Source organism: Ascaphus truei (assembly GCF_040206685.1).
Source record: "Ascaphus truei isolate aAscTru1 chromosome 2 unlocalized genomic scaffold, aAscTru1.hap1 SUPER_2_unloc_5, whole genome shotgun sequence".
NCBI lineage: Eukaryota > Metazoa > Chordata > Amphibia > Anura > Ascaphidae > Ascaphus > Ascaphus truei.
In genome coordinates this window covers 236,653-251,316 of record NW_027453819.1, presented here as the reverse complement: position 1 = coordinate 251,316, position 14,664 = coordinate 236,653, and positions in this window count along the sequence as shown.

The window sequence follows — 14,664 nt, the reverse complement described above, 5'->3', positions numbered from 1 at the left end:
TACATGGAGCAGGAGGCGAAGACCAATCACAGCTTGAGTCATGAGGCAGCCAATCACAGGACGAGGGCTCGCCTGGATGCACCAATGGGGAAAAAGGGTCTGGCTTACGTGCTCAGGACCGCCCCAGGATGACCGAGCGGCTGGAAAGCTGCAAATTTGAAACTGCCTATAGGGATCGCGCTACGGGAGTCAGACCCGGCAACTGCTCCCTTCAGCCAGACCCAAATCTCCCGTTGGGAAGGCACCTCCAGGTCTGCGGGGAACAAAGGCTCTACCCCGCTGAGAGCCCGTCCCCGGACCTGCTACTCAGCCCTTTCCCGCTCACCATTTGTCCCAGCACTCAGCCTCCCCCCAACCCTTTGTCACGATCCGACATTTCTATGCAGGCAGCTCAGTTAAGTGAATTACTGTGTCTGCCTGCAGAGAAATGATTACACATAATTTACAGTACTGGCTTGCTAAACTGGGGGGGAATGCATTTTACAGGGAATAAAGTGCTTTTACAGATATATACATTTACTACATTCCCTGTTCCCAATTTATACAGTTTTCCCCCTTCCAGACATCAGACAGGGATTAGCTCTTTTCTTGAATGGGTTACACGAAACATTACATATATTGGCAAAAATGAGCCTCACACAGGCGGCCATTGCACACGGTGTTGGGGCAGCCAGCCAGGCTTCACCTTTATTATAGGAGGCTGGCTACCCCAATACCGTCACACACACACACACACACACACTTACATCTCTCTGGGCTCTCTTTGCTGTATACTGTGGATCGCAAGATTTTTCCGCCACACGCCCGGACGTCACCGAGTCCCCTCAGGGGGCTTACCAGTTAATATGTGTTTTTCCTACTTGCACCCTGAATCAAGTATCTTAAAATTATTCTATATACTTTATATTGTGTGTAGCCCCGGTAAGAAATGGGGGCTATATATCTTTCTCCTACTGGTGTAAGTCCTGTTAAGGGCAGGCCGCCAGTAGTTATCATGGGTTTTTCCCCGCTTCAAGCCCTGCCTTGAGTGATAGAGGCAGGCCCCTGACTCTGTCTGCAGGCCTGAGACAGAGGGGAGGTCCTGGTGACATCACGAGGGGTGGGGCTGTCTAAAGTTAGTTCTACCTGTTCCTGTAAGTGACAAGTAGTTCTGTCCTGGGAGCAGAGAGTGCTGGTGTGTCTGATCGGAGAGGCCATGGTTAGAGTGACACCTGTGATTGGAGAGGAGGCAGCAGACCAGCCTGTTTAGAGCTGATAAAACTAGGTGGACCAATGCCCCTCACCCTACTCAAGGGGTGAGGGGGGAATCTTGCCTCACCCAGAGGGTATACCCTAGGGGTGAGTGTCTGGGGGAGATTGGAACCCCATACAGCCCATCCTGCAGGGATACAGCTTGGAGGAAAAGGAGAGGAGGTCAACATTCTGTACACTGCATATGGACTGCTGCTGTGCATGAACTGCTGCTGTGTGCTGTTGTAAGGACAATAAAGAGACATTGCTGTTTTATACAAAAGAGACTGTGTGTGAGATTGGAATCTCTCGCCCTGGGACCAGGGCTTCTCTGGGAGGATTCCAGCCTATTCCTTAGGTTGTCGCCAGAGATGGAGGCGCTGCACCACCACCACTAAAGATGAAGGCATATATCCCAGAAGCCTGTCCCTGTTATCCCCAATACCAACGCGGGAGACTCAGGCCCTCCTGTTCCTCACAGGTATGCACCACCCACATACATGTAACCAGCCCTCACTACACCCTAGAGGTCCAATCTGCGACCGGGGGGGGGGGGACATGGGTTACATTTGGAGGCGAGCTGCTGAGATCCAGAACAGAACAGGCTTTCAGCAAGGCAGAGTGGGAAGAGTGAAGTGCACCTTCCGTGCAAGTACTGGAGAGAGTAGGGCATGTAATACCAGGGGTAGTCAGGGGAGCGTGGATTCCCACACAGTACGCCCTGGGTGCCCTAAGAGGGTGATGTATGATGGGTGTGAGGCTATTGCTGTCCTAGTCCCTTGAGGCAGATAGTGTGAGGCAACTGGGGGGGATAGCCCGTTAACTTGTCCAGGGACCATGGCCCAGGGCCCGCACTATGAGTGGCCAAAAGTAGGAGACGCCCGTACCTTAGGGAGATGCTCGGGTACACTAAACAGCACCCACATAAAACACACCACAGAGTACTTGTAGGAACCGTCAGCGAGTGCGGTGTACAGAGAAAGAGTTCTGCCTAGCCTGGGGTATGCCACATCATATCAGTGGGCAAACAGTCAGAAAGCATCAGAGAGAGCATGCAGAGAGAGTTTAGTGAGCAGTGTGAGAGCAGTGAGTGTCTAGGAACGAGCGATGCACTAGACACTGAGAATGTAGTAATTATACATTTGGAGGGCTCATCAAAGATGGCGGCCGTCCCTACATGTGCTCCGCGGAGCACGAAAGAGTTAAAAATGGCGACCGCAGAGACTTCCGGTGACGTCACAGCCGATGGTCTTCTAGTGAAGGAGCTCCCGCCGCCCTCGCTACTAAAAACATTAGAATAAGCTTTTCCCCCACCCCAAACTCCCCGAATTTTGGCCCCACCTCAAGATCAAACTCCGAAGAGATGGCAGGGAAGGCGCAAAAGAAGAACCAGTACCCCGTCACCAAGTTCTTCCCTCCGGCACAGCGCCCGGCAGAAATCAACCCAGATGGGCAAGATGGCGCCGACGAAGAACCGGAGCACGAGGCGCGCAGCGGCCGGCAGAGCCCGATTGACACGGATCCCCCAGTCCTAAATACAGAGTTTTTTGACTCCCTTATAATTAAAATGAGGAGGGGGGTCCAGGAGGACACGGAAAAAGCCCTCCAAACCATACGCGCCGAAGTGGGAGAGCTGACGGAGCGAACAGAAGACCTAGAGGTGAAAATGGAGGGAATCACAAACGAACAAGCAGAGACCCACGAAGAAGTATTAAGATGCGGGGAGGTGATCCACGACATGCAAAACAAGCTCGAGGACCTGGAAAATAGGGAACGGAGGCAGAACATCCGCCTCAAAAATATCCCTGAAGACATCACACACGAGGAACTACAACCCTACCTCCGCAGACTCTTTCTGCAGCTTGTCCCTGATCTATCGGACCATGATCTGCACACCGACCGTGCCCATAGAGCCTTGGGCCCAAAGTCATCAGACCCCAACCGTCACAGAGATGTGGTGCTAAGAATGCACGCTTACTCCGCAAAGGAACCCATCATGATGGCTGCCAGGGATCTACGCTCCGTGTCAATGGACGGTGTGCCAATCCAACTTTTCAACGATCTCTCCCAGCTAACAATAAATAAAACAAATGCAATGCGTCCACTAACCTCCCACCTCAGAGACCAAGGGGTTAAATACCGCTGGGGGTTCCCCTTTAAGCTAGTCGTGCTCCGCAATGGCCGCCACCACACAGTGTCTGCCCCAGAGGATGCAAAGGACTTTCTTAAAGCATTGGGGATCCCCCTCCCTCCACAAAAGAACAACCGTCCCCGCACTGATGCGACGTCGGAGATGGCCCCCCAGGAAACCCCCCGAGCATCGGAGCGACTGGCTAGTCAACGACTCCGGTGAACCCTGAAGTCCCCGCTAAAGGAACTACAGGACGCCCTCACAGACATCCCACGCAGATCCAGATGCTGCAAAGATTGAAGCAGACAACTTCCACCTAAACCTGCAAAGAACAAGAGTCCCCATGGGCCCTGCAGCCCCCAACACACCGGCCCACGAACCTCCTCCTCCCCCCCCCATACCCATCCCCCCCCCCTCTCCAATACCCTGCCCCCCCCTCCCCTCCCTTCCCTCCTCGCCCCCCTATCCCCCTCCCCCCGCTATCCCTCCCCTACCCCGTCCACCCCCCCTCGTCCCCCTCCCCCCCCTCCTAACAATAGGATACTGTCTACTTACCTCCCCCCCCCCCCCCCCCCCGATGCCACGGGAACCGAAGCTGCACCCGCGGAGATCCAGAGTCCAACGGAGAGGAACAGCTGCTTCCTAAGCTCTCTAGAAGATGTCCTCTCGCGATCCTCACGAGCGAGACTTCCACCCGTCCCCAAACTCGAAGAGGCCCGACTCCAAGACTGGAGAGCCAGGGTCTCACCTACCAGACACTCCTTCCCAGGGACAGCTACTGGAGTCCCCCCCCCCCTTCTTCGCCCCCCCCCTGTCCACAACGGTCCTTTTCCCCCCCTCCCCCCGTCATACCTCCTTACCCCCCCCACCCCCATCCCCCCCCTCGCCCCCCACCCCCCCCCAAAAAACAAAGAAACAAAACAACAGTAACCGGCTTACTTACCCCCCTCGCTTCCCCCCGACGCTAAAGGAACCAAAGCTGCACCCGCGGAGATCCAGGCACCAGTGAAAAAGAACAGCAACCGCGCTGCCTCACAAGTCCTCTCTTCACGCTCCCGATGGACAAGACCTACGCCCGGCCCCCAATCCGGGGAGGCCCAACTCTAGGACTGGAGAACCAGAGACTCTCCCCATAGACACTACGTAACAAGGACTGCAGATGGAGGTTCCCTCCCCCCCTCCCCCTTGACCCACATCAGTCAGGTCGTATGATCAAAGTATAATCACCCCCCCCTCCCTACTCCCCTAATAACAAATGTGATGTACCCCATTATTTCTCCCGCGACCCTCGTGCAACCCCCCCCTCCCACAATGCTAAGACTAATGTATGTGTCCACAATGTTTAGGTTTAAACAGGGCCCCTACTCAAGGGCGCCCCACCAGAAAAATACCGTTTCCAATTTAACATACAAATGTATTGTGCCCCCTTTAGCTCCTCCATTCCCCTTTACCCTCCACACCCCCCCACCCTACCCCTATCCCCCCAGCCCCTACATCCCACCCCCACCCCCCTCCCCACCCTATCTCCCACCCCCCCCCTTCATCCCCTCCCCTCCCAACCCCCCCCCCCCAGAACTGGACAACACTGGGAATAATCACTCTATTTCGCCCCATAGCAACAAATAAACCAAATACATCTGAATAAAGTATAAATATAAAGTTTAAGTACGGCCCAGGTTTAAGAATGAGCCCCACTCAGGAGTAACCCCCAAACACTAAGGAATGCTATAAATAAGATGTCCCCCTCCCTCCCCTCCCCCTCCCCCCACACCCCTCCATCTCACCCCACCCCAACCAGACCTAAGACCATGTCTAAGAACCCGCCCCCTCCCCCCATCCAGCCCCAAGGTGCCCCCCCCTCCCCTCCCCCAGGGCTGATCTGTTCTATGCATAACCAACCTATTTAGCTCTATGTCAATGTGTGAACCAAAATTGATTCAATAGAAGGCAACCGCAATGTTTAGGCGAGATGTCGACCTATGAAAAGAACTCCTCCCGAGAGCAATGTTTAAACCACCAACCGATGAAGTAAATACTATGTGCCCCCCCCTTCCACCCCCTCCCCCCCCCTCTTCCCCCCCATCCCCTCCTTCCCTTCCCATCACCCCCCCCGTTCCCCCCCTCCCCCCCCTACCCCTTCCCTCCCAACCCCCCTACCCCCTCCCTCCCACCCCCCCCTACCCCCTACCCCCTCCCTCCCACCCCCCCCCTACCCCCTCCCCCCTCTTCCCCCCCAACCCCATCCCCCCCCCTCCTGCACCCTTCCGCCCCATCCTCCCCCCCTTTCCCCCCCCCCTCCCCTCCCCGCCCCACCCCACTACCTCCTCCCACCCCACCCCCCCTCCCACCCCCATGCCACCCCCCCCCACCCTCCCCTCCCCCCCTACCCCCTCCTCCCCTCCCCCCCCACCCCCTCCTCCCCTCCCCCCAACTAACCCAAAATCTACGGTAGTTGACTACTCCTAAGAACCCGCCCTCCCCCACCCTGCCCTAGGGCGTCCCCCTCTCCCCCCCCCCAGGTCTGAATTTTTCTATGCACACCCACCCTAGTTCACTCTATATCAATGTACGATCTATTATTTAATAGAAAACAATTACAATGTTTAAGTGATTCTCAGGCTATGGAAAAGGGCTCCTCCCGAGAGTAACGCCTCCTCCCCTCCGCCCCCCCTCCCCCCTCCCGCCCCCCCCTCCCCCTTTCCCCCCCCTCTTCCTCCCCCCCCCCGTAATCCACAAAGAGTGTACAAAGAAAAATCTATGGTAAAGGGAGGAAAAAGATTGTCTATATGGGATGTATAGATAAAACATGGTCTAGGCCCAAGAAGAGCAAGCCCTCCTCAAGCTCTAAACGAACCCTCGCACTTAGGCTCCCCCCCCCCCCTCTGCCCGCTACTTAGTGAGGGCGACGGACCTCGCTTGCTGGCTGCGATCTGTGAGTGACGCCCCGAAAGGTCTCCCAGGGGTCTTTTTGTGCCCCAACCCCTTGACACCAGAATGTCTAGAGGAATCTTTTTTGGGCTCCAGGACAGCCCACCTTCTTTCTTCCCCTTTTGTGTCCTCCCCCCCTTCCCTCCCTCCTGTCCCCCCACCCTACCCCCCCCCCTACGACTCTCCCCCAGGGCCTCCCTCTGGGACAATAGAAACTCCCCCCCGCACACGCACACCAAGGCTCAAGCCAACCCTGACGTGGGAATAACTCAGGGACAGGGACTCACCCCTGAGACCACCCCCCCCCCCCCACTAATGGCATCAATTAAAATTATTTCCCTGAATGTTAAGGGCCTCAATTCGACCCGCAAGCGCAAATTAGCCCTCCAAGAACTTAAAAAACTAAAGGAGACATAATTTGTATCCAAGAAACCCACTTTAATACCACAGACCCCCCCAACACATTTAAGCATACATACCCCCAAGCCTTTTTTGCATCCTCCCCCAACAAAAAAAGAGGGGTGGCTATACTGATTAAGAACAACACCCCATTTGCCCCAACACAAGTAACGAAAGATCCGGAGGGACAATATATACTCCTCAAAGGTACGCTATCAGGCTCCCCCATAGCCATCCTTAACATCTACGCCCCAAATGCAAACCAAACCCAATTCCTCCAGAATCTCCTTAGTACCCTTGACCAACCGACGCTCTCCTCCCTTCTCCTCGTCGGAGACGCAAACATGGTTCTAAACCCAGACCAAGATAGATCGGGCCAAACTGCGGCCCCATACTCTACCCAGCTACAGAAAAAAGCCCAAAAATTCCAGGATATTCTTAGAGAGTATTCGCTGACAGATATCTGGCGGACCCAGCACGTGGGCCAGAGAGACTACTCCTTTTATTCAGCCCCCCATCAGTCTTACTCGCGGATCGATTATTTTCTAGGCACCAACAATGTACTCCAGGCATCCTCCCACTCCGACATAGGCCCAATAACCTGGTCCGACCATGCCCCTATCATACTCACCCTCTCTCTGCCTTTCGTCAAAACATCAGTATATAACTGGAAACTCAGCGACTCGCTTCTCAACGACCCACAAGTGATCAAGACGATTAAGCAAAAACTACACACCTTTTTCCAACTAAACAAAGGCTCAGTCCCTGCAGCAGCAATGCTCTGGGAAGCGCACAAGTCCACCATTAGAGGGGAACTTATATCACTAGCCTCCTATAAGAAAAAAATAAATTAAAAAGCCCAGAAAAACTTACCGAAAAAATCTTAACGCTAGAGCAATTACATAAACAATCCCTATCGAAAAAGGTGTTTAGAACCCTTGAGAAAACGAGATCCGATCTAAAAATACTCCAACTTGACGAGGTAGAGAGAGCCCTGAAATGGACCAAACAGCGGTTCTATGATAGGGGTAACAAGGCGGACAAACTTCTGGCCTCAAAACTAAGAGGCATTAAGACAAAGGCCCAGATTACAAAGATTAGAACCAAAAACGGTCAAATCTCATATAACGAGAGAGACATCGCGCGCGAGTTTGCAGAGTTCTACATGGACCTCTACAACCTCCACCCCACCAGCCAATCAAACGATAATGATAAGAGCACCTCCGACTATTTAACCCAATGCAACCTCCCGTCCCTCTCACAAGAAGAACTCGAGTTCTTAAACCAGAGAATAACCCAAGAAGAGCTAGATAACGCAATATCCTCACTCAAAATAGCCAAGACACCCGGACCGGATGGATTCTCCAACGGTTACTATAAAAAAAACTAGCAGAATCCCTGTCCCCCTACCTCCTAGAAATGTTTAACTCCTTTCTACAGGGAGAACAGATCCCAGGCACTATGTCAGCAGCCAATTTGGCCATCATACATAAAGAGGGCAGAGACCCTCTTCAATGCGGCAGCTACCGCCCAATATCCCTGCTAAACACTGACCTCAAGCTCTTCAGTAAAATTCTAGCAAACAGACTGAACCCTATTCTCCCAAGGCTAATTCATATAGACCAGGTGGGATTTGTGTCAGGAAGACAGGCCTCTGACAACACCCGCAAAATTATTGATATTATAGACCATGTGCACCTCAAACAGTCCTAGGCCTTGATACTCAGCCTCGACGCGGAGAAGGCCTTTGACCGGATCAAATGGTCCTTCCTTGACCAGACGATGCGCCAATTCGGCTTCTCTGGCCCATTCCTTGATGGAGTCCGAGCCCTCTACACTAACCCCACGGCCTTATTAAAACTCCCGGGTGGCCGATCCAACCCAATAAAAATCCAAAACGGTACCAGACAAGGCTGCCCCCTTTCCCCTTTACTCTTCGCCCTGTCCATAGAGCCCCTAGCTGCCAGAATCAGAACTGAGCCAACCGTAAAAGGAATCTTAGTCGGAGACAGGGAGTATAAAATCTCCCTGTTTGCCGATGATATTATCCTTACCCTATCAGATCCCCTCACTTCCCTCCCCAACCTAGAAAAACTATTAGACCAATTTGGCCGCCTCTCAGACTATAAAGTCAACACAGACAAGTCAGAGGCCCTCAATATCTCTCTACCGAACCCCATATGGACAACCCTACAAAAGAAATTTAAATATAAATGGAATAGCTCTCATATCAAGTACTTAGGGATTAAAATAGCGAGCTCATATGGCTCGTTATACCAAACCAACTACCCTCCCCTTTTCCGTCAGATCATAAGAGATCTCGAGACCTGGCAGACCCACCAAATATCCTGGTTCGGCAGAATAGTATCCACCAAAATGAATATCCTTCCCCGTCTGCTCTACTATTTTCAGACCCTCCCTGTCCCCGTTCCACTAGCAGAACTGAGAAATATCCAGACCCACATTCTGCGTTTCATCTGGCAACAACGAAGAGCCAGGGTCCCACGGTCAGTACTTTTAGCGTCGAGGACGAGAGGGGGCCTGGGGGCGCCGGATGTAGTCCGATACTACCAGTCAGCCCAGCTGAGACAGGCGGTGGTTTGGAATAACCCCCCAACCTCTAATTGCTGGTTAGAGATAGAGACGCACCACGCGTCCCCAACCCCCCTCTCAGCCCTACTATGGACCCACGTCCACAGAGGTAAGAAGCCCATGAGACTCAGCCTTGGAGCAATGAGATGCACGTGGTCGACATGGTTGAAAACCAAAGGGAAATATGGCCTAGCTTCAACCCCCTCTCAATTGACCCCCTTATTCGGGAACCCGGATTTCCCGCCCGGCTGTTCCCGACCCCAATTCAGCCAATTTCAAGGCCTAAACATCAGAGTGGTTGCGGACTTACTGGAAAACAACGAGGTCATACCCCTCCGGGAATTACGAATCAAACTAACGTCCCCTGATCTCCCTATATTCCAATATTTACAGATTAGGCATTTCCTGAGAACCCAATCCCCTAGCCTAAAATTCCCGCCGCGCTCCAGATTTGAGACCCTCTGCCTCAGAGGCGAGTACCAAAGGGGCCTCATCTCCGAGATATACAAAACACTAGAGGCGGCCCAGCCCTCCCCTAGTCATTCATATATGCAAAGGTGGAGCGAGGACCTGAACACCAATATAGACCTTGAGGACTGGGAGGATATCTGGGAGGCAGCTACCAAAACTTCAATTTGTTCCGTCACAAAAGAAAATATCTACAAAATATTATTTCACTGGTACCTGACCCCAAGTAGACTGAGCCAAATCTACCCAGGCACCCCCGACGAATGCTGGAGGGGATGTGGTCAAAGGGGGGACATGTCCCACATTTGGTAGACATGCCCGGAGATCCAAAAATTCTGGACCCGGATCCAGGGCCTTCTGACCGAGACCCTGGATGTAGAGATACCCCTGGACCCCCTGACCTACGTGCTGGGAAAACCAATCGACGACCTTCCCACCCCTATAACTAGACTCACAGCAGCGATTCTAACGGCTGCCAGATGCTGCGTAGCAGCGGCTTGGAAAAAAATCAAAGCCCCTTCTAGAAGAACGGTAATCACTAGGATAGATGGAATTATGGGTATGGAAAGACTAACGGCAATGCTGAGACAAAAAATGCCGCAATTTTACTCAACCTGGGAACCCTGGCCAGGATCAGGCGCTATGACTATCACATAAACCTTACCGCAGGACTAGCCCCCCGACCTCCGAACCCCAAAGCTCCCCACCCCCGCCCTCCCCCCCTCCTCTCCCCTCTCTTTGTCCAAGTCGTTCCCAACTATCCAACCCCCCTTCATCATCCCCTCTCTTTTTCACCACTGAAAATGGGAAAACGGACTATTGTGTGTCACCAACTCCTCCCATGCTATGTACAGTACCGCGCCGTATTCCTGTGATGGTTCGTCTACCAATATCTGTAACATGTACTGTACCAATACGCTGTTTGACACCAATAAAGGAAAAATATAAAAAAAAAAAAAAAATGGCGACCGCAGCACCATCCACGGCCCAGCAGTTAGCAGCCGAACTAAAATGGTGACTCCCGCCAATCCTGGATCGCGCACGTGAAGCGTGCAAAGAGACTGTCAGAGAAATGTGGAGGGAGATGTGCAGCGGTTTGGCGCGAAACCCAGATCCCCTCAAAAGGAGCGGAGTGGCGCGAAAGCAGAAAGCCCACCCACCTGTGCTGTGACTGGCCGACTGACAAGGCCACGTCACACTGAGAGAAGGAGTGCCCCTCCTCTTGTTTCCACCAGAGGGAGGGCGCACAAGGAGAGCCAATCAGAAGCGTCCTCCCCAGCGAAGGGAGGGACAGGAAGTGAGAGCGAGGAACTTCACTTCTGTCTGACATTCACAGAGAGAGGAGCTGAAACATTGAACTGTTCCACCCCTGAGCAAATAATGTCAGAACTGAGCACAACAATCTTCCAACTTCCAGGAGGCTTCCTGGTGGTGGAGATCGAGGGCTGAGAGTACCTCCGGTGCCTGTGCGTCCACTGCAGGACACCCGGAACGGCCACAAGCACCAAAGCACGATGCCCTCAATGTGGCACGTACTACCTATGGCCTAACGAGCCATGGTCTATGCTAAAGACCCCGGAGGTGGCGGAGACAGCGGACGAGGCTGCCCTAGTTCCCTGCACCACTGCTGAGGTGAGAACCAAGGCCCAGCCAACTACCGAGCTGAGAGAAACTTCGGCGGAGAAGAGCGCAACCGCAGTGGAGGTACCAGAGCGGGCCCGTTTCGTACCTCTAACCACTGGTGGGGCCGCAAAAGACCCAGGTGACTCCCTAGCGGAGGATCCGATCAAGTCGTCTTCGGAGGAAGAAGATGGCGTTTCATCGGTGGCGATGCGCCTACCGGCGAACCACCCCAGCTGTAAGAAAGATGGCGGTCCACTTACCGTAGAGAGAGGGAGCAGACGAGTCCGGACACCCACCGACGGCGAGCGCTGGTGCGGCCTGAGGCCCGTAGAAGTCCCACGGCTGTGGTGACTCCCAGTGCGGCGGAGACGGGATTCGAGACGGCTCCAGAGGAACCAGATGTCATCCGCCGGCAGCGGAGCGGTAAGGAGACTCCACCACCCCCTTATTCCCGCCAGGCAAAGAAGGATCCTGCAGAGGGCGAGAAGGAAAGGCTTGCGGCCTACTTACCCGTCCGCGGACCGGATGATCCACCACCGCCCCTTCCAGTCTTCGATGCACTTCCGGTGCGTGACCATGGAGCGGATGGAGATTCCGCGGGCGGCAATGGTTCTGGCTGGCACGGAGGACCGGCGGCCATCTTTGCACCACCCTTATACATGTAACCAGCCCTCACTACACCCTAGAGGTCCAATCTGCGACTGGGGGGGGGGAAACATGGATTACATGTGTATTAGGTTGAGTGGTGTTGGTCTCTTCTATTGTTTTGTTTATCACAGACTGGCTCAGATCCAAAGAAGGTGCTAAGCTTTAAAATGGTCTAAGATCGTCTATGCGGTCCGCCGCCACTCCAACTCACTGCCGCCACTCCAACTCACCGCCGTCACTCCAACTCACTGCCGCCACTCCAACTCACTGCCGCCACTCCAACTCACTGCCATCACTCCAACTCACCGCCGCCACTCCAACTCACCGCCGCCACTCCAAATCACTGCTGCCACCCCAACTCACCACCACCACTCCAACTCACTGCCACCACTCCAACTCACCGCCACCACTCCAACTTGCCACCGCCACTCAAACTCACCGCTGCCACTCAAACTCACTGCCACCACTCAAACTCACTGCCGACACTCAAACTCACCGCCGCCACTCAAACTCACCACTGCCACTCCAACTCACCACTGCCACTCCAACTCACCACTGCCACTCCAACTCACCATCACCACTCCAACTCACCGCCACCACTCCAACTCACCACCGCCACTCAAACTCACCGCCACACTCCAACTCACCGCCACCACTCAAAGTCACTGCTGCCACTCCAACTCACTGCTGCCACTCCAACTAAACTCACCGCCGCCACTCCAACTCACTGCTGCCATTCAAACTCACCACTGCCACTCCAACTCACCACCACCACTCCAACTCTGCCACCGCCACTCCAACTCACTGCTGCCACTCCAACTCACCACCACCACTCCAACTCTGCCGCCACCACTCCAGCGGCGGGCGTGGGACTCAGAGCGGTAAGCGTGGGACTCAGAGCGGTAGGCGTGGGACTCAGAGCGGTAGGCGTGGGACTCAGAGCAGTAGGCGTGGGACTCAGAGAGGTGTGCGTGGAACTCAGAGCGGTGGGCGTGGGACTCAGAGCGATGTGCGTGGGACTCAGAGCAGTGTGCGTGGGGCTCAGAGCGGTGTGCGTGGTACTCAGAGCGGTGGGTGTGGGGCTCAGAGCGGTGTGCGTGGTACTCAGAGCGGTGGGTGTGGGACTCAGAGTGATTGGTGCACAGGACATTGAGGAGGGCTCGCAGGACTCTTAAAGATGGTGGCCGCGCATGGCATTAGATGGCAGCCGCATGGAGATTTAATGATGACGTCGGGTTCGGAGAGCTTAGAAATGTCAAGCAGCGACCTGCGCGGTGGTGAGTTGTTGGTGCAGCGGAGCGCTAGCGGTTCTTTTGGACCTGCGCGGTGGTGAGTTGTAGGTGCAGCAGAGCGCTAGCGGTTCTTTTGGACCTGCCCGGTGGTGAGTTGTAGGTGCAGCGCAGCACCAGCGGTTCTTTTGGACCTGCCCGGTGGTGAGTTGTAGGTGCAGCGCAGCACCAGCGGTTCTTTTGGACCTGCCCGGTGGTGAGTTGTAGGTGCAGCGCAGCACCAGCGGTTCTTTTGGACCTGCCCGGTGGTGAGTTGTAGGTGCAGCGCAGCACCAGCGGTTCTATTGGACCTGCCCGGTGGTGAGTTGTAGGTGCAGCGCAGAACCAGCGGTTCTTTTGGACCTGCCCGGTGGTGAGTTGGAGAGGCGGCAAAGCGCCAGTGGTTCTTTTAGACCTGCCCGGCAGTGAGTTGTGGTGGTGGCGGCGGATCGCTGACTGCACTTTGATTGCGGCTAAATAGCCACGGCCAAACGTCCCATTCTGTATTTAAAATGACTGGGAGGAAAAGCGTGCCAAAGCTTCACATCATATTGTGGATTTGGGCCACTGTCAGGTATTGTTACACAGTGTGTAAGTGATACTGTATAGTGTTAACATGTAGTGTAGTGTTTCCAACTCTAGTCTTCAGGGAACCCCAACAGGTCAGGTCTTAAGGATAACTGATGGCAGGTGTGGAGGCGTGGGGCTCCTGCTCTCCTCTATCTGCCGCTACCGTACCTTTCCTATTCCTCCCTCTCTTGCTTTTCCCTCCTTTGAGGCTCTCACTGTCCAGATTTTCTCTCCTCTCCCTGTCCATGTGGCGGTCATCTTTCGCCCACCTACCTCTACTCATTCCCCTTCTGCCTTTATCTCTCACTTTGAATCCTGGCTCTCTTTCTTCCTCTCCGAGGGGGAGCCGAGGAGAAACCGTGGTGGAGCCGAGGAGAAGACGAGGAGGAGCCGAGGAGGAGCCGAGGAGAAACCGTGGTGGAGCCGAGGAGGAACGAGGAGAAGCCGAGGAGGAGCCGAGGAGGAGCCGAGGAGGAACTGAGGAGGAGCCGAGGAGGTGCCGAGGAGAAACCGTGGTGGAGCCGAGGAGGAGCCGAGGAGAAGCCGAGGAGGAGCCGAGGAGGAGCCGAGGAAGAGCCGAGGAGGTGCCGAGGAGGAGCCAAGGAGAAGCCGAGGAGGAGCCGAGGAGAAACCGTGGTGGAGCTGAGGAGGAGCCGAGGAGGAGCCGAGGGGGAGCCGAGGGGGAGCCGAGGAGGAGCCGAGGAGAAGCCGAGGAGGAGCCGAGGAGGAGCCGAGGAGGAGCCGAGGAGAAACCGTGGTGGAGCTGAGGAGGAGCCGAGGAGAAGCCGAGGAGGAGCCGAGGAGAAG